Source organism: Nesoenas mayeri, assembly GCF_963082525.1.
Source record: "Nesoenas mayeri genome assembly, chromosome: 1".
NCBI lineage: Eukaryota > Metazoa > Chordata > Aves > Columbiformes > Columbidae > Nesoenas > Nesoenas mayeri.
Genome location: NC_137541.1, coordinates 161,030,853 through 161,051,569, shown reverse-complemented (window position 1 = coordinate 161,051,569; position 20,717 = coordinate 161,030,853). Strand labels below are relative to the sequence as shown.

Sequence of the window (20,717 nt, the reverse complement as noted above, 5' to 3'; positions counted from 1 at the left end):
CACTGGATTTAGCTTAAGCCTGGCTTCTCTGTGATTTGCAGTAATTCAGCTCCTGTGCACTGTAAGGCAATAACAACATAAGGTTGTATGATAACCATTTTATACAAGAGTTGCACCACTTTTGGACAACTGGTTTAAGTCAGCTGAGGTAAGAATATTGTTGTGTCCAGTGAGATTAAAGGCTGTGTGGTTGCCTTGAATAACTCTTGGGTTTTTGTGTGCTGCTCAGTGGAGTGAGAGCCATTTGAAAGTGATGTTGAAGTGCAGTGGACATCAGTACCCTTAAAAACTGGTCACATAATCTGACCTCAGAATTTAGGAGGATCAGGCCCTTCACCTCATCGTACACAAGTTCCTTTAAAGAAGCTTGCAAGTGTGAAAATAGGACAGAATAAGACAGACTTTCATAGGAATTTAGTAGTTATTTTTGGCAGAAATTCACCTGTAGCAATGTGGTTATCCAGGCAAATTCTTGTCTGTTTGTATCAACTAAATTTAGATTATATTCCTTTTCATGAGGATGTCAAGCTGAAAGCAGGTCAGCACAGATGTATTCACAGATGTAATTCTCAATTTTTTCAGGAAATATGTAGGTGGACTCCTATGAGGGAGACCAAAATTTAACAAGCTAATAACAAATGAACATGAAAAGTGGCATTTGACAAAAATCCACTTGTGCAAAAATTTTAATAATCTTGAAACAGAAACCTGACAGCATGCTGTTATAGAGATACTAATACGAACTGCCTTGGTATGCTTACTTGAAGTAAGAGTTGCTTTTATTACAACATTGCTGACTTTTAAACAAACAAACTATAACTCGGCTCTGGAGCATTACCACAGTGATGTTCCAGGAAATTATTTAAGTGGAATAAAGGCATATTAGTCTGTTAATTGTTAGTGATTTAGTTGTAGTTGTGAGATATTACTTTGTTGGATGAGCAAAAGAAAAGGGCAAGTAATGAAAGACATGCTTTTACTGGGAGGATCCGCCTCCTCATTTAGATGGTCAAGTGTTGTTATCCCTTTTATTACCCTGTAATCTGAGGGCAAATTCAGTGAACAACTGTGAAGGCCATTAGGAGCTGTCACGGAGAATTTATTTGCCTTTGAATGGAAGGTGGAAGCAGTACAACAGAGGCCCTGCTGCTTGAAAGTGGATAATTCTCCTTTTGCAAGCTTTTTAATACTATGTTTATTGTTTCCTACTATGTCTCCCTAGACTGTTCTTTGTTGCCTTTTCTGCTCTTGTCAGGAATAAAATTTATAGAAGTGTGGCCCAGGAGAACCAATCTTGTTTTGTGTAGTGCCTACGCTAGCAGCCCACAGTGTGTCTTACTGGAGACTTGCAGAAAACAGTAAAATCCACACCTCTTCAGAAGCTAAAGGTCTGTTGACATTTTTTTTCTTCACTGCTGTAAAATACAGGCAGTTGTGGTAAAATAGACAGTTTCTTACAGTGTTTTAACTCCAGAGAAAATCTCATCAAAGTTTGTAAAAGCAAATTAAGACAGTTAAGGTGTTACATCCTAGTTTAACAGTGTAAGCATCTGGTTTGCTATGAAAGCAATTGTTGCTTTTGTGTTTCGTGTAGTGTAATAGACATCTTGAACACAAGAGAAAAATCTGGTCCTTACTTTAAGTAGTGCATTATATGAACTTAAAAGACATGAGAAGATACATTAATTGAGAGAACAGACTGACAGCAATAAGTTCATCCACTTGCAAATGTAGGGGACATTTATCCTGGGAGAACTGGTTCTACTCAAGAAGTGGAACCAGCAATTTTGCTCCCACTGTGTTTGGAGGGTCAGGATGGGAGAGTGGGAGAGTCTTTTTTAACAGACACTGTATATTAGACATGAAAGAGATCTGGAACTGAAGGTACAATTTCCAAAGCTCATGTCATCACCAGTACTTTATGTAATTCACATACCCTGTGAATATGTTGTGTTACAGGAGTGTTTGAGGAGTGTGTTTTATTTATTCTAAGTCAAATCAGACCTTGGGTTTTGAGCCGCTTTATAGTTATGCAATTCCTTACCAAAGTTAGTTTTACAAATATGTCAGAGAAAGAAAATTAAAAACCATGAATTAATATGAAAGTATCTGAAAAAACCTTTTTCAGATACAAAATCAGCCAGTGAGTTCAAAGGTCTGAAGTTCATGGTCATCTAGGGCTAAGTTCGAGTCCTGTGTATTTCTCTGTCCCAGTTAATGTTTTTTTTTGGTTACCATTCAGTGTTCAAAATTTATGGGATCTTATTTTGGCATTGATATCATTTATTCAAGGAAATATAAATTGACAGTCACATTGCATCTGTCTAATTTACCCATTCTTCTTAATACCTTATCAAAATGGAGATTTTTAAATGAATATCTATGCATTCACTCTCAGGCTTACTCTCTGAATTTAAATACTGTTTTGTGTCCTGAAAAGTGCAGTGTTGTTGAAATACTGCTGAATGAATCTAAATTCTCTAAAACTGTAGCTAAACTCAGTCTTCACTGTCAGTCATCTGAAAAAACCATGCTTGCAGATGCACAAAATAATTCCTGTTCATAGATACATTTCCTGCCCAGTAATGCTCCATAATTATAGCATGAACTCTGAATAATGTTGGACAGAAGAACACAGTCCTAAGTATTTTATTAACTGATAAGCTGCATCAAATCAATTACAAAGATTCTGGCACTAATTATTTTTTCTTCTTAGTTGCTGTATTAAGAAAAAAAAAATAATATTAACTTTTCAATTGGGTATTTTCATGAGGCACTGACTGATTCCTTTTGTAAATACCTAGACATTATTTAAAGCATTTGTTTCAGCCACTGGCTTTTAAGACATACATTTCCTTTCTGTTTTTCTTCTGGTTTTTCTTCCTTCTTTCATCTACAAGGTTTTAAAGAATTTCTAGAGGCACTAGCACAGGTTTCTTATTATGTTATTGATAGCCTTAAGGGCAGTTTATAGAATAGCAATAGTATAATAGATACAGCCTAAGGTAGAAAAAAGTTGGAACAAAGTTGAAGATGGTAAATATTTTAAAATTGAAAGTAAAATTAAAAATTGAAATTACATGAGCTTCTTAAGGACAAGCAATGGTCATTTGCTAACTGTCAGTTATTGGTGGAAAGGTTTTTTGTTGTTGTTGTTTTTGTTTTAATCTACACCAAACTCTCTGTAGCAAACAGCTGTGGAAATGTAGCTATGTAGCTGTCATCCTCTGTTTTTAGTTCTGGTGAACAGCAATTCCTCAGTGAGCAATGCATTTGCCTAGTGGTAAATGCTTAAATCAGTAATGGTAGAAGAAAAGAGAAACCTCTAAACACATGGGTAAGCATTATCTGACACTCCCAAGGCATCATGAGTCTGGGCTTACCTTTCGCATACTCATTTATTCAGCTGTTGTCATTTGTAGGCTACATCTACAAGGCTAAATGCATCAGTTCCCAAAGCGTTTCTCAGCTCCTCAGTGGAGGGACACAGTGTGGTCTTGCCCACACTGGTCACAGCTCACCTCCACTGAAGGTGAGCGATCGTTTTGCATGACACGGTGCTTGGCTGTGGGGCCTCATATGGTGCCCATAAGATCCTGATATGTTACTCTACTCATGTGTGTAAAAGCATGTATGCATGTGCATGGTGGTGGGAGGCAAAAGCTCTTTTCATTTATAAGGACTACCTTGCATTCCAGTATTTTTATAGCATGATATAGAAGGTAGAAATATGCTCAAAACATAACAACCCTCTCGTTGCCCATGCTGAAAGTAGAATCCAGTTGCTCATGTGTTATTTTCCGTTATTTAGGAGCTGGAAGTATGCTTCAAGTTGTGCCAGGGGAGGTTTACATTTGATATTAGGAAAAGAATTCTTCATGGAAAGGGTTGTCAGGCATTGGAACAGACTCCCCAGGGAAGTGGTTGAGTCACCATTCCTGGAGCTGTTTAAAAGATGCATAGATGAGGTTCTTAGGGATGTGGTGTAGAGGTGGACTTGACAGTATCAGGTTAATTGTTGGAGCTGATGATCTTAAAGGTATTTTCCAACCAAAATGTTCCTATGATTCTGTGCTATATTCCTATTAGAGGCAGAGAGTTGTCTTCATGGCCTTTATGTTTTCAGGTAAATGGTACTGGAGCTTCATTACTGCTATTCATGCTCATACTTCCCGGTTAGGCTGCTACCCTGAGGACAGTAGTACTTTACATCCTCTGACTCCCATCTGGCTTGGTTTAAGAGCGGTAGGAGATGGCACTTCCACAATAACAGTGTGAACAGTGTTAATGCTGCCAGATGAAGCTCATTTCTGTCATTACCAACGACCACAATCTTAACTGACATGGCACCATTGCCCTGCCACAGGCCCTGTCCTTGGCTGTGTGACCCTCTACTCCTACCTTAGTGTTTTACAGAGCTGCTCGCACACTAGATGTATACTCACACAACTGGTTCCTGCAGCTTCAGTGGAAAAGAATGCTTTGGATGTGTTGGCAATGTCAAATAAATCAGCTACTTCTTTGTGAATGGTAGATATGTTACTTAATTCCTAGACTACCCAGTGAACCAAACCAAAGTGTTTCCTCCCTCCAAGGTGAACCCAGCAGCAGTTCAGGAGATGCTTCATTCTGAGGACAAATTGTTCCTCAGCCAGGACCATGGTAGGTTTTGTTTCTTCTGCCCTACGCAGTCCTCTATACTGTTCCAATGGGCCATGTACTTTCAAAAACACCATATGTTCTGATGCCATATCCTTCATTCTCTTAGCAGCATGCTGTGTACACACCCCTCTGCGCTGACAGATTGCACAACAGCCTTCCTGTTATTTCAGGTATTCGAAGTGAAACAACTTAAAGAAAATCAAAATTATGTCTAATGGCCATAAAGACACTCCATGAGGGAGTGGGACTGAACTGCGGGTCACTGTACTGCCAGCCCAACCAAGAAGGAGGTTATTCACTGGGGCCCAGTGGTGATCAGCACTATAGAGATATCATAGTTTTGTCCTTAGCTGGCAGATACAATTAATCTGTCCGCTGCATGATATCTTCTTGCACAGTGTAGCTACAGTAGCAGAATGATATGAGAAAGTGTATCTTGTATCAGAGGTAGAATAATAACCTTCCAGTAGCTCCTTTTTTATAACTTTCCACATTCCTGTGTAGGTAGCCAGTACCAGAAAGGTCTTCTTAGACCTCCTCACCTCCCTCATATCAGTGTGGAGAAGGAGGGCTTGCAATCAAGACCTGAAAGTATAGCTACTTTGAAGTCACGCTCACACATTATGCCTTTTAATTGCCTGATTTTCACAGAATGGTTGCTCTTGCATGTCCACAGGGCATACCAGTGTCACTTTATGGTGCATCATAACTTCGTAGTGCACTCAGAAGGAAAACCACTCATTAAAAAGATGAACAGTGCCTGCTTTTCAGCACCTATTACTATCAAGACGTCTGAAATATGCAGTGCACATTCTTAATGGGCACTGACAAAGTACTTTTAAGCACATTGATGTTTTAAATGTATATTTAGACTAATGAACAAGATGTAGCTGAAGATTAACCTTTTGAGTCTATCAAATCATTGGGATAGCCTCTCCGGCTCCTGAATCCCAGTGTTTTCTTTCTTAATGTTTTATCCATACAGTGATACATTAGAGAGATAGGTTCCAGCTCACCTTGAAGCATCCCAGACTGTGGAGACAAAGAGTGGTAACTCACCAAGGTAAAAAAGAACCTGTATAGTAATGACATAAAGGACAGAGCACAGTCAAGATTATTGAAAGTGTGATTTTGGCCTCGGCAGTGACTTTGGAAAAATGGCACTGTAGACCTCCATATTTAATGGGTCTCTCAGATTTTTCACCTAAAACTTGCTTAGCTGGAGAGTGAAGCAATGTTGCTCTTCCAGACCTGCCATCCCTACTGACTCTGTGTCGGCTCTTGTGTCTCAGCTGAGCTCCCTCTGGCTTTAGCAGTAAAGTTGCTTCTACTAATTGCCACCTACCCATGTGTAACCTTCACCTAAGGGACTGTTTTCTGCAATTCCTGTGAAAGCCCACTGGAAGGCTATGACCATGATTACCCTGTATTCGATGGACGGGTCTGAGAACAACAGGTTCTAGTTATGCCATGAGTAGCACTAGCAGGTTCCAGGAATGTATAAGATTGAAGGGCAGGTGATATTGATGGCAACACATGACATGAGCAATCTGGGATTGTTTCCTTCTATGCAGACTAGATTGAAGGAACAATTTGGCCTGTCCTGGCACACAATCCAAATAGGATGATGGGACTTCTAGGCAACAGGTTCTAAGTTTTTGTATCACTTGTCACAAATGCAGGATAACCCACCAAGATAACAGGATCTGGGAGATTCTGTAGATCATGAGTTATATATATTGGAGTTCAGAATACCTGGAGACAAGTCTTGAAAATATGTAACTTGGTTTACTTACCTTTCTCCTTTATTTATTGTCTCGGTAGTGATTTTCATAGCTAGCTTTAGGAATGTTCTTGATGTTCCTAAACTAGCAGGTTATTTGCCCTAGGCTTCCGTAATACCAGCTGAGGGAGGCAGGAATTTCTTACAGACAGATCTTCATGCTTAAATGTAACCATTAAATCTTTATCACTGCAGAGAAAGAATAAAGAATCTATTAAAAAAAAAATGTGTGCCCCAGAGATGCTACTGCTAAGACTCACTATGCTGTATGATCTTTGTGTTTGAATTCTCAAAAATACAGAAATACAAGTCTTCTGACTTAGCTAGATCTCTCCGAATATTAGTAAAATAACTCATAATATATGAGTAACTACTTTAATAGTGTGAGTTTTTTCCATTCACTGATATAATAAAACATAATCATTGTAATTAAATACCTAGACTCACATATACCTATATATGTGATGTTGTTTTCCATTATTTTTAAAAAGTATGGTAACAGTAGGGGCTTCAGTAGCATTGTATACACTGGATGTTTGGAACCTATATTTGCAATATTGGTGTTTATTTAAAAAAAAAAAAAAAAAAAGAAAGCCTCCCACGTCCTTAATGAACAGTTTTCCTTTATGTAAATTTAGTAAGAAGAAAATGTTTATGCCTGATTGGTAATCTCTGTGTTTGTAAACTTTCTAGATTTTACCTGAATGCTGTGCCATTCAGGCCAGATTATTTATTTCTACCTGAAACTATCTTTCATGTTTTGTACTGACTTTCTACCTAGTTACCTGTTGCTTTTCCAAATACATGTAGTTCCTTAAGAGTGTAGGACCCAGAAGACTAGAAATAGTGGCAAAGATCTACTTTTTGGTTGATGCAGAGTTGATAGCTTCCATATGACTGGCATGTGTCCTTCTAGGACATTCAATGCTTCAATATAACCCAGTATGAATGTCTGACAAACCCTTCTTAAAAAGACTTCAGGAAAAAAAAAAAGCTTTTCTTAATAAAGTGCAGAAGACATAAGGGTTTGATTCCAACTCCAGTTGCCTCATCTTACACTGTTTAGATAAATAAGAACCAAAACGAGCTACAGAGAAAACGGCTTCAGTGAGCATGCAAATTTTGCTGCAATGAAATCTTATTGTAAACAATGTCAGTGAAAGGCTTGTGAATTAATTAAAAATTGAAAGACAGATCAATATGAAATTTGAATCATTTAGTTCCTTCTCTGTTGCATTTTAGAAAAATTGTTGAAATACTAATCGTATTATATACCATACTACATACCACTACTTCTTAACTCCACAGTTAACCCTTTTGTTTTAAACTTGCACATAGTGTTTACTGATAAGCTTAATGTAAAGTCTAGATAGATGTCCTATCTCAAACTAGAAGTCTTAGTGTTCCTGATACAAATGATCATTTACTTTACTGGAAACTGATGTTTCCAATTCAATCTCTTAACTTGTGCAAATCTATGTGAAGTTATTTACAGTCTTCCATACTTCATTAACTGAAATGATAACCTGCAGGCTTCAACTATTTAGTCAACTTTCTCTTCCAGTACACTAATGAATAGATCTACTTAGCATATTGACATTAACTGCCTCTCTTTCAGAAGAGCTGTCTTTATTTATCCAGTGTCTTCAGTTAACATACAACAGGATTTTCTGTTTATTCAGTTATTTATTTGATAAGTGACATTCTCACAACATTGTGATTTTTAATAATCTTTTGCATACTAGGCCATATTTTGTTTGCAAACTTTTCTAAAAAGAAGCAGAAACTCTACTATCGACTCTGTGTTCTATAGTACTCTATATACTGACAGCTATGGAGAATGTTTTTTTTTTCCTGGTGATGAACATATAGACAAAAAAGATTTTCGATGAAATAAAGCCATTAACACATGGTATTTGCACAAGTCAAGAAATGTGTTTTTGTGTTTGGTTTGGGGTTTTTATTAGCAACTGTAAGTGCAAGGACTACTCTAATTTGGCCCAATGTCCTGTCTCAGGAACTATGAGCAATTGCCCTTTACAGTGATGTTGCTGTTAAATTCCTTCCATGATTTGTCACCCTATGGCATAACTGAATCTATAGTGAATAACCTTTTTACAGAGCTGTCTGAGTATCTGATTTGCACTTGGTGGTTTGCTGCACTTAGGGTTCTCCCTAGAGATTTCAGTTTCTAAGGATCACTTCCTGAAAAATATCTTTAGGAGAGCACAGCAACTCCTCTCTTTCTGTTTAAGACTGGCAGGAAAAAAGAAAATTAGCCACTGTGCATGTTAAGCAGATTTTTGTAGTATTTTTTTTCCTTTGAAGTGCATTTATCATACTTTTCTAGGTGTATGTAAGAAAAAAAGAAACAAACAAACAAGCAAACAAACAAAACCAAACAAAATCAAACCGACCAAACAAACAAAACCAAACAAAAACCTTGTCTTGCCATTAGTTGCCTTTTATTGTTTATCTTATTAAATACAGTGATGTGTGATGTCCATTTTCTAGTATCTCAGTTGCTCTTGATGAAGCTGTATGTTGGCACACTTCTACTTTCTCATTTCCACTCCAGGGCTCATTAAGAATTTCAGGCTGTGCAGTAATTTTAAGGTGAAGGAGATAGGAAGAGGGGCCAGTTGTGTCAACACAAGCTGTGATCTTATAATGACAAAAGCAGAGTAAGGCAAAAACATTTGTAGTAGTTGCTGTTGTCACACTTCCATCTGTTGTTTAAGGTACCAGTTCATTTGGGAAATAATTTCTCATTGGAACAGTACCTTCTCTTAAAATAGAAGAAACACAATGTGTATGCATTTTGTTGTTATTAACTTCCTAATGATGACTCAAAAGCAGGCATCATCAGAAATCTTTAGACGGAAATTAGAGTTCATTGCGCATATGTTACAAAACAAATTCATGTGTGTTTTATTTTACTCACTCCTCCAGTTTTTCAGTTTGCATTTTCTATTTAGTATGTCCTGTCTGTGATAGGTGAAGGAAGGGAACTGTATGACAAATATTGGACAGTTTAATGTCTTAAGTAGTTATTTCTTTCTCTACCTCACCCCAGTACATTGCTGATCTGATCTGAGACATGCCATTTGCATTTATCAAGTTGATTGAAATATTGTAGGCTGCACTAATGGTTCTGAGGTCCACTGGGAAAGCAGCCTTAAAACCCGCTGGGGATTACACAGGGACTTCAATTACGCATGTAGGGAAGAGTCAGTAGGTTGAAACTTTTCTACCAGCTCTGGTTCAGCCTCTTTTTGGGCTTGAACTAGTCAGTAATGGGGCTCATTGCCTTCTCTCTATGAGAACTTCTGGCAGAGTTCCTGCTGCCAAGGGCCTTTGTTCTCCTGTCACAGAGATTGAAATCTGCCTATAAATGTGACAAATGTCTCCCAAGCGTAATTCCCCTGGCTTCAATAGAGTTACACAAGGGATGATTTTGGACATTTTCAGCAGTACTTTGTGATTTTAGTACCTTTATGCATACAGTTTGGAGCACGTATTTAATCTGCAGAAGCAATTTGATAGCTGTCCCAGAAAGATAAGTCACCTTTTGTCAGAATTATTGCTCTGTATATTCCACAGTTAAGTGACTATTAAATCATTTACTCTAAAAGCTTAACATTTTCCGACTTTGAGACTTTGCTTACTTCAAGAAAATATAATGTCTAGTCCAGCATAATGTAAATTTTTTCCTGTTGTTTTTTAATAAATCCTTGAAGAAGTAAATAATTAATAATGCTGCCGTTGGTTTAGGACCTGAGGCAAATACAGTTCGTTAGGCCAAAGACCAGAAATGCGAAAGCTCTTTTTCTCTTGGAATGCTACATTTCTAGGGTATTTGTTAGGCTGTGGCCTGATATCCACCAGTCTTGTGACTGTATCAAGTCCCTTGCATATGTCCAGAGCCAGGAATGAGCTAACAATTAAGCAATTAAATGGGCAATGAGAGGTCCCATACTTGAGCTTTCTCCTTGCCCTCTTTTAGTTTGCAGTATGGATATACTCAATTATTCAATCACAGAAGCTTTTAAGCTAATTGTATCTGGATACAGTCTGCATTTTTAGGTCTATGAGGCCAAGTCTCAGGTTCAGAAATGCTTTCGGAGGCCCTTTCTAACTATCATTGAATAGCACTGCCTCAGCTCTGAAAAATAATGTCTAATGTTCCTTGGTACTGCTAGGGGTTGCAGCCAAGCTTTTGGCTCTTCAAAATCCAGTCTGATGTATCCATTTAAAAATGTCAGGCAGTAAAACAAGGCTCAGCAAAGGCCTATTCACCAGGAATTTGTCCTCAAAACTTGAGACACTTCTAAATATCCGATATCCATCCTTCTGTTGTGGGCACTTCAAGTGAGTGTGGTGGTTAGAGTTTGGACAGAGGTGACTCCTGCCAGCCCTTGCTTTTGTAGAAGCCTGCTGGGCAGCCAGCAGTATTTGGCTTCCTTTGAGCAGAGGATTTGCCTTTACAGAAGAGCTTTAAATTTGAGAGTACTCCAAGCAGTGCTATTCATAATCCTCTCATTACCCTATGCAGCCACCTATACAGCAGATCTTCTGTGTGTGAGGTTATTTTTTGTTTTTGTTTGTTGTTGTTGTTGTTGTTGTTGTTGTTGTTTGTTTTTGTTTTTTCCCTTGGAAAGTTTTAGTAGGGAAGAACAGTAGCAGCTTCTAGGCTATTCTATAACCTTTTCATGGGTGATCAACATGATTTCCAGGGAAGAGAAGACACTTGAGGTGTTTTCAAAGTTGTGTAGGGCTGTAGAGTCACAATTCCTCACGCTTCTGAACTCAGACCCAAAATACATTATAACACATTTCAGAGGATCTGTTCTGTAACAGTTGTTCCTCTCCCTACTGGTGTTTCAGCCTCTAAAGCATTGTGAGCTGGTTGAAAAGGGAATGTGCTTCATCTGGATACAGGTTGTGATGGGGGGTAAAAAATTACTTTTTATTTTACTTTTAGTGAACTTTTGTTTGAAAACTGCAAAGGAATTATCCTAGAAACATGAGAAAGCACTTAATGCACCAGATGCTTAAAGGGAGGCAAAGCTGCCTTAGCAAAAGTTTTGTTACCATTAGTAGCAGCTATGCTAACTAACTATTAATTGGGATTCTCAGGCACACTGGTACACTGCATGAGAACAGTTTATTTTGTATTGTTGGTTTAATTACCGCATTAGACCTTAGACCCCTCAGTGAACAAAAGCTTCCTGCCATTCTGACAGCTTATTTGATAGCAACGATTGTTAACCTTGAAGGCACCTCAAATGACATTTGAATAGTGTTATGGATTTTTACCACACATCATGCTGTTTTGCTCACTCTCCATTAAACCAAACAAGACACCTCTAGAAGGCTGTATTGATTCTTGACCACAGATCCTGGCTCTGCAGGATAACAGTCTATTCTTCAGAAAGGTCGTGCTCTCTCAGAAATATTTTTTTTCAGAAAATACACATTGCATTGCATCCAAGAGTTGTGCAGATGACCACGTAACCTGGTTTTAATGAAGGTTACTGTCCTTCTGCTCCTACTACATCAATAGTGCAATACCTTTTACAAAATATATGCATACAGGATTTTTCAAATTCAGTTCTATTAGTCTAACAAGTAGCAGACATATTAAACCTGTCGTTGTTTTGTACAAGGTTCAGTGACTTCTATCTGAATTTTAGAAATAGAAACATCTCATTTGCTTTTAACTTTTTTTCTTCTGTTGCCCTTTACCTTTGCCAGGTAATACCTCCTCCTATGTCTGTAATCTTTTCCTGTTTACGTTCTATTTCTTTGCTCTTAAGAAAACACCACTGGGAGAAGCCACAATCTGTTCACTTTCGACTCACCTTACAAAGAAGATGAGCCCTAGGCATAGCTTTATATCTTCTTCTGTACTTTAGAGAGGTTTGAAGCCTTTTCTGCATTAAATGTGCCCTATAGATATTCACATCTAACTTCCTTTAGACTTTTTTTTTTTACAATTAGAGGGAAGACCATGTTCACGTATGCGATTTGCGGAACATGTTTTGCCATACAGCAACCCATAAAAGCAGACAAGGCAAAAGAAAACAATCATGTTAATATATGTTAAAATATTTCTGGGTTTTTTGTTTCTCTGTATTCAAACTATATGCATTTCAGCCTTGTAGCCTCAGCTTTTGTTTCCTGTAAGAAGTACTGCATCACACACTCAGCTCCTAATGTATCATTATAATGTTAACCCCTCATTTCTACAAAAAGATGTGACTTTAAATTCCACTGTAAACTGTCCAGACACTTTTGATGGACATTTCAAAATACAGGTTTGGTTTTTGGCTTTCTACCCCAAATGTACCAGTAAAGAAAGTGATCTTTTGACATGCACAGTCTAGATTCTGCTACATGTGTCTTGATAGTACCATTTGCTAAATGATTTTATAATCCCATTGCAATAAACCAACATAACCTTTCAACCTTCTGTCAAAAGCAAATTAATATAATCTTCAAAAAAACTTACTAGTCCAGGAATGATTCATCCCAATTGACTATTCATGTTTGTGGTGTCAATTGTTTTGTATATATACTCCTGAATCTGATTTGCAGTTTCTGGAATATTATCTAGAGGACTGGAATTAGTAATTGTTACAGGAATGTGGTAGTCTGATTACCTGCAAAGACTGGTGAGAAATGGACTGACTTTTGGTTACAACTTCAAGGGAAAAAAAGCCACTGACTGCACTGCTGCTTAAAACAGGATCAGAGAATTAGTAGCAGTACCTAGGACATTAAGGTTTGATCTTTGGAATGACTGCTTGCTCTTGACTTCTGCTGGTGCTTTTCACCAGGCATTATCAGTACTTTTAGTTTTCATGTTAATTATACTACTAAGCTAATGATTTGTGAAACCTTTTATTTTCTTTTGTGGTGTATCAGCAATTTTTCAAGTACTAGGCAGCAGTGGGCAACTAGCTGATTTGTTATATTTTTCTGAAAATTGTGGTTTGTCCTTTTCTAAAGCTGTGCATTGAAAAAGCTCTCCTATGGATAGTGAGCCTTCTTTAATGTGGCATTTTAGAGCCACCAAGGGAATATGCATTTGCAGTTCTCTTCTAGTAATCAATAATGATCTCTGGGACTTTTTAGTTATGTTTATTCAGCTTAGTGAAGAAGTTTTGGTGTAAAACAGCTATTAAGAATGAAGTCAATGAACAGAACTATGTGGATATTAATGCATAGAAAAAGAAGTTGTCTACAAGACAAAAAAGAAACAGAAAGGCATTTTCTAGAACATATTCAGGTTAATTTTCTTATTTTAATGTTACAGTCAACAGTAAAACTTCTGAAGAAAGAGATGCTTCAACTCTGAATACACAAGTTCATGAAGCCTGATGGGGCACAAATCAAGGAACTAGAAACCTTTTAGGGTTATTTCATCTTTAAAAAGATATTCCAAAACAAATTATTTTTTGATAGTAGTCTTTATCTTTTCCATCTGCTATCTATTTAAATATGTGTTCATTTGCTTTGATGCTAATGACATCATTTCCCTATTTATAATTATCCAATGTGATAAGTCTAGTGAATCATGGACTTTATTTCCCCAAGCACTGGAGTCCTTTTTGTGTAAACTGGAGCAGTTGCTGATACAAACAGAATAATCAAAGCTACTTATCTGAACATCAGGCCCGAATTAAGGCAATTAAATAAAACAATGACATTAGAGAGCTGAACTATAATTTACTTTAAATTAAATTAAATTGAAAACATTAGCATTATTGTACTGTGAGAAATTATGTACTTCTACCTTCTAGACATGCACAAGTACTGGAGAGTTTTCCTAATTGGTTTTTATTGTTATTGTTTTAGGAAAAATTCAGTGCAACGTGCATTATTTTTTGGCTCACTGAGTATAAAGATTTCAAAAAGAAAACATTACAAATGACTTTTTACTAATTGAATAATGATATTATAAAAAGATGTAAAAACATAGGGAACAGTATTAGATTATAAATTGTTTAAATCAAATATTCTTAGAGGAAAATATACTCGCCTCTGTTCCTTTTCTACATAGTGCTACTAAATATTGCCTAAACTTAACCATAGATCATTAGAAAATCCCCTTTTTTTAAAAAATGAGATTATTGAGAAATTTTTAAATTATATATATGTTATGTGTTATGTATGTATAATGTGTTTTGGTAAATCGGAGTCTTCTGCTTTTAAAACATTTCCTTTTTTAAAATGTAGAAATATGAAATCAAATTATTAAATAATTATGAAATATAGGAAGAAGTTCCTATTTCTGCTAGCAGTTGTTTTTCTAGCCAAGAAACACATTTCTCAGAATTTTTAAGAAATTTTTTGAATGTTTTCAAATTTATCAGATATTTATTTGAGGGTTTTGGTACTTTGGAGTGAAAATCTAATTTTAATTTTATTAGCTGACTGTTTGGAAAAGAAAAATATTTCCATGCAGAATTCAGAACCAGCTGTTTTACTACCAGACCTTCCCAGGTTCTCCCTAGTGATAGTGACAGGGTAGCCAGCCTTTTTCTCTATCACTTCTGTGCTAAGAAAAATCAGTGTAACCTCTGTGTCAAGAGGACTGATCCTTCTGCCTCAGAATTTGGCCGTGCTGCAGACAAACTGTTTATGTGAGATAGGGACAAAAATCTGTGGTGATTGTGTTGAGACAAAGGGACTATTCAGCTGCTATTACAGCCTGCTTCTGCCCTCCCACTGCTTTTCCTGCTGACATAAGTATTTGTTTGAGGCATCCAGCGGTTTATAAAATTCCTCTGGTCTCTCCTTGACTCTTCACAGCTCTTTCCAAATATTCACGCAGGTTCGTTTACATGCTGAAGAGATGTCTGAGAATTAGGAAACAATATTCACCCCAAAATACCCATATTAAGAAAGAAAAACACTTCTGTTCATAGAGTCTGTGTCAGCGCACAGAGAAACGGCTTGCACATTGCTTGGTTGAATGGCATGTCAGATTGAAGATATGTGCAGATTTTTACTTCTGTTGCTGTCTCTACTGCAGTTAAATTAGTGAGTCTGCTTCCAGTGCTGCAGGTACTGCTAACATCACCATATTAAAAGGTGCAAATAACACTTATCTGGAAAAAATGCCTATGTGTCATAAATGTGGTGGTTATATCCTGAAAACAGATAAGGGCAAATTTGCTGACCTGAAACAGTAGCTCACTGTTAATAAAAGCCTTATTGAGTTGAATCTAAGTAAGTGTATTTGCTCCTTTGTGTGAGGAAGGTGATTATAATGAGTAGAGGAAGTACTGACTTGTGATACTGAAACTACCATGCATTGGATGTAATATGTAATAGATGTTATAGCTAAAATGATATATATAAGGATTAAGGAATAAAGAATAAGGAATAAGGAGTGGAATAAGTGATGACAATAATTAATAGAAATACCTTCTTCTAATATTTAGGCACCCAGATATCGATTAGTATGATACCTTATATGTTTCTCAGAAGACACTGAAATGTTCTGGTCAATTAGAAATCAGTCTTCTGCTGGAAAACAAAGCAAAACAAAACAAAACAAGCCCACCTTATTTTAAGGAATATTTTATTTAATTATTCATTGGTTTGTTTACTACTCTTTTAAAGGAGAGAAGCAGGTGTCATTTCCTTCATACTTGCTGGCTGAGCATTTGCTCCCAGCGCAGGGTCGTGGTGATCCATGCATGCCTGCCTTGCATACCGAGTAATCCCAGCTCATCCCACCCAGAGGTGCTGGAACTCCATGTGCAACACTTTGTAGTCCTGCGGGTATAACTTGGGCATTTAGGAAAGTCAGTGATGACATTTAGGAGATCCAGCTCATTTGAGATTAAGAGCTGGAGGTCATGAGAGTTTGGTTCCCTGAGACCTGTTGGATGGTACCATACATGCAAGCAAGTAAATTGAACACTTGATTAATATGGAGGAAAAGGAAAGAACCTGGACACCTGGGAGTGCTCACCTTGTGGCGGACACTGCTTTGGGCAGGAGGCTGGACTGGAGACCTCTGATGTCCTTTCCAAACTGAATTATTGTGGGATCCTATGAAAAGAAGTTAAATTTTGCTTTTGCACTGGGTTGTGAGTGCGGAATATCTCTAGAGATCTGGGTATCTCCTCCTGAGATTTGGGTATTGGTGTTGAGTTCAGATTCCTAGAGGAAACTATCCTTCAGCCTGACTGTCTTATTTTAGTCCTCATGTTTATGCAAAAATGAAATTAGTAACTCTGAGATTATGCATGGATTCTACATCACTCATATCCCTTCTGCTGGGAAATTAAAACAAATGGTTTGTGCTTTTTCACTGAGCTCAGAATTATAAGTTACAGTTCTTCCTGTCGCTGTTGGAAAGTCCACCCAGTCACCACAGAGAACATAAGCAAGACCTGCTGGTCAGCTGTTGTGGTTTCCTCCCACTTAGATAGAAAGTTATCTCAGATAAGCAGCTTGCTAACTCAATTTCTTTTAAGTGTCTGGAAGAAGATTACAGTCATACAGCTGAAAAACTACTTGGAATGAAATCACAGTAAACTGATTTGAACTGTGTTCCTATCGTGAAAAAACAGCCAATATGAGCAGTCAAATATACTTGGATAATTAATCATCACTTGATGAATGGCATCCTTCTGTTCATTTATTTTTAGCTGAGTAATAACTTGGTCAATAGAAGATTGATATTTTCAAAAACACACACCTGAATTTTATAATGTCCATAGTTGATGTGTGGCTAACGTGTGAACTTATTTCCATAAAAAAGCTTAACTCACATCTCTACAAATAATTGAGTCAATAAAAGCAGCAAGAATGCTGCAACTGTACAGATTGTTACATGGAGTAGCATCTTGTGCAAGGAGGCAGTAAAAAGTCAGCAGAAAAAAAGAATGCATACTTAAGTATTTACAGAGTAGAGATAGTTCACGCTCCTGGTCATTTCTGATGTCAGCAATTCAGCCGAGACGTGCACAGAAAGGCTGTGTAGGATTGCCGTGAAAAGATCTCAGGAGGCCGAAAACATAAGCTGGGGTCGTTTTAATGTCATGTCTGCTGTCTTCAGAGATTCCTTCTCATCGCTAGGGAATGGTAGTTATGAAATAAAAAATTACCATTTCCATTAAAAACAAATGTTATGGAAATCTGTGATTAGAAATTGATTATTTGTGTAGGGGAATGACAAGAAAAAAATAAGCTCTAAACCAGTTGTTACATTTGAGATCATAGACCTTGACGAAAACATTCTCAGAACTCGAGAGAAAAAAATAAAATAGTTATTTAATTAAATATGCTATTGACACTCTCAGCTTTCAAATAATTTAGAAGTGAATACTCCTTTTTATTGACAGTTTTAAAAGGAAATGTTTGAGAATTTGTGTTTTCCTAGTGGTGCCAGAACTGCCTGTCCAGAATCATACAGCTTTACTCCTGAGTGGCAAAAGTTCAAGGTAAGAGTAAAATATGATCCTTGTATAATCTTGTTTTATTTACTGCTCTATGGAATTTCATGCAATGGTGTAAGACAGATATATTTATTGAAGACATTCCTGTTTGAACATTCTTAAAAAACTACAGAAAACAACATTCTTGTTCTAGCAAACATTGACAATTCTTATTCATACCTTATAAGTTACCAGATACTTATTTTGAGCTTATTTTTTGTTTTATTCTAACAAGTAAGATTTTTCATTGAACTAGTGATAAGCATATGTCTTTTAAAATTTGAAATAATTATTTGTTAATACAAACCTGCTCTCATGTGCCTCTGGGTTTTTGTTAAACCATAAAAAATTATTGAAATATAAAACTATTTTGATAAAGGTAAATAATTCTAAGATCTGTAAATAAGCCAAATGTTTTGGAATGGTTAAATAATTTTTTTGCAATATGCAATTTTGAGCTTAGTGAAAGCCAAAATTAGTGAACATTTTTCCCCAAGACATAAATAAAGCCATAAATTCAAATAAAAACCTCTCTCATTTTCTAAGACACCTTGAATTTCCATATCAAAATATTTTGAGCCACTAACTAGCTAGCTTATTTCATTTAGAAAATATTTACAGAAAGCTTTTTGGGCAAATCAATTAAAGCAGATGTTGATTGGAAATGAAGTATGTGGGAAAGAATTTTAGCTGTAAAACTGAAGAAAAAGCTATCCCCATGCTACAATGAAAATTAAGCAATGCTTGTTTATTTTTTTTTCCTAATTTCAGAATCACAATACTTAATAACATTGAGCTCTTACCCAGAGCATTCAATTAGCAGATCTCAAAGCATCTAGACAAGATTTAATGGCAATTCTATTCATTCCACCCAAGACCTTTGAAAATAATCAAGTATTAAAAATCTGAAAACACAAAAGATATCACGGAAACGTCTAATGAGATATTAAGTCTATCTCCTGAGGGACATTTCTGCCTGTGACAAGTTTTGTTCAAAGGTTTTTTTCAGAACACTGAGAAGAAAAAAAGAAAAAAAAAGTATTTTGATTTTTTAAATCAAATTTGATCAGTGTCTTTGTCTTCAGGCAAAGTCACGTATATCAGAAGATCTGTGACCAGGAATTTAGTCTTTAAGGCACTGATCATAAGTTACATATGTAAAGGTAACTGATTGCCCACATTGCACTGCTGAACGGTCTCAGTTCATCTCTGCTGGAGACATTGCACTGTTTATTTTCCATACTTACTCTTCATCCTATTTACGAGTTACAATTGATATTTGTAAAATTAAAGCTATTGTTTATCTTATCACTAATATAGGCACTCTGCTCAACTGTTGGCACATCGTGATGGCAAAGGCAAGAGAGAAATTTGACTCCAAGAGTACAACACATACAAAATATTGCTGCAGGGTCAAAGAAACTTGTAAATTGCGTTTTACTGTGAGAATAGTTTGGTTAAGCAAAACATATTTCTGCTTGTAAACGTTGTTTCTAGAGATCTTTCATCGAACTGTCATGTAATGGACAAAACAACTAAATCATCTCCCTTTATGTCATATTTTGGACTTTGGTAGTGTGTGATGATTAAGGCAAATAAAAGTAATGGGAAACATTCAGTTTATGGTCGATACTTCTTTCTCTTTTAGGCGACTCAAAGTCTAACTTACATTTATTCTCAAAGTTTTTTCTGACCCACGTCTTTGAGTAATACCCACTGTGCACGATTTAGCTATTCAGGAGAACTGTCTGATGTAATCACAGGCCCGGTAGCCTAATTTGTTCCTTTGTTTCACTACAAATAACATCAAAATTGCAAATCAATATCTCGACAGAGATTCTTTCACAATATTCTTGGGGTTTTAGTACCAACAGCATTTTGGTGTATGTTAGAATCCTCAGATAACTACTTAGAAAAAAAAAAAAACAAACTACCTTGGTAATGCATTTGTTGCTTCTTTGTAGTAAAATCATGGTGACTTTCTTTTAAGATAACCTGATGTTAGAGAACTCTGAAAGGTGGGTTTTGCTATCACACAGTCTTCCCATTTGTGTCTGGAGCCCACTGGCTAATTTCCACCCAAACTCAAAGGACAGTAGAAATCTCACAGAAAAATTCAAAAACTCGAGGGAAAATCAGTGACAGAGAACAGGAGATAAATGAACATTTACTTTTTTGATGCAATATTCAAGAGAATTCAGCTTGGCAGTGTCTGGTTGTGTAATTTTGTGATCATCACAGCACCAGTCTTCCTTGTTAGTGGGCACAGAGAAGAAGGGCAAACTTACTGTGGTGAGGGAGAAAAGGACAAGTATTATTTAGTTCCTAGTGCTTGCAAGGAGTGTGTTGCCCTTCTGCTGCTTTTTTTCCAGATGTATCACAGAGGTGTAGCTGGCACCTGGCTCTGATATTTATATGGAGTATATCCATTGGAGTGTCAACTCTATGATGGGCATAGGGCAGTCCCAATGAAGAATGTATTTGGCAGGAGTTTATTAATTCAGGAGTGGGCAATTCAGGAAGATCAATACATTCCTGACCACGTCATTGATTGTGGGAGCACCAAAACACTATGCTCAAATACTATTTTTGTTATCAGCTGCCAATTTTAACAGCTTCTCTGGGCAGCTGACTGAAGATCTCTCTAAAAATAATGTATAGATTACACGCTGCAGGTCTTCCACAGGTGAGCACCAGTTGAAATCAATTTTAAGGACAGAAATACATTTCTGCCAAGGAAAAAAGGCTAATGAAGAAATGAGCAAGAAAATAAATGTCTTTGTTTCATAATAACATTTTATATGTAAGAG

At 36.7% G+C, this 20,717-nt stretch overlaps 1 protein-coding gene across 1 annotated transcript in view; it reads left to right on the top strand.

The window, feature by feature from the left end:
• The window catches only part of GPC6 (glypican 6), a gene marked incomplete at its 3' end in the record, with an annotated part of 768,346 nt that overhangs the window by 114,067 nt on the left and 633,562 nt on the right, over positions 1 to 20,717 (top strand). The gene's annotated exons all lie outside the window — the stretch shown is intronic.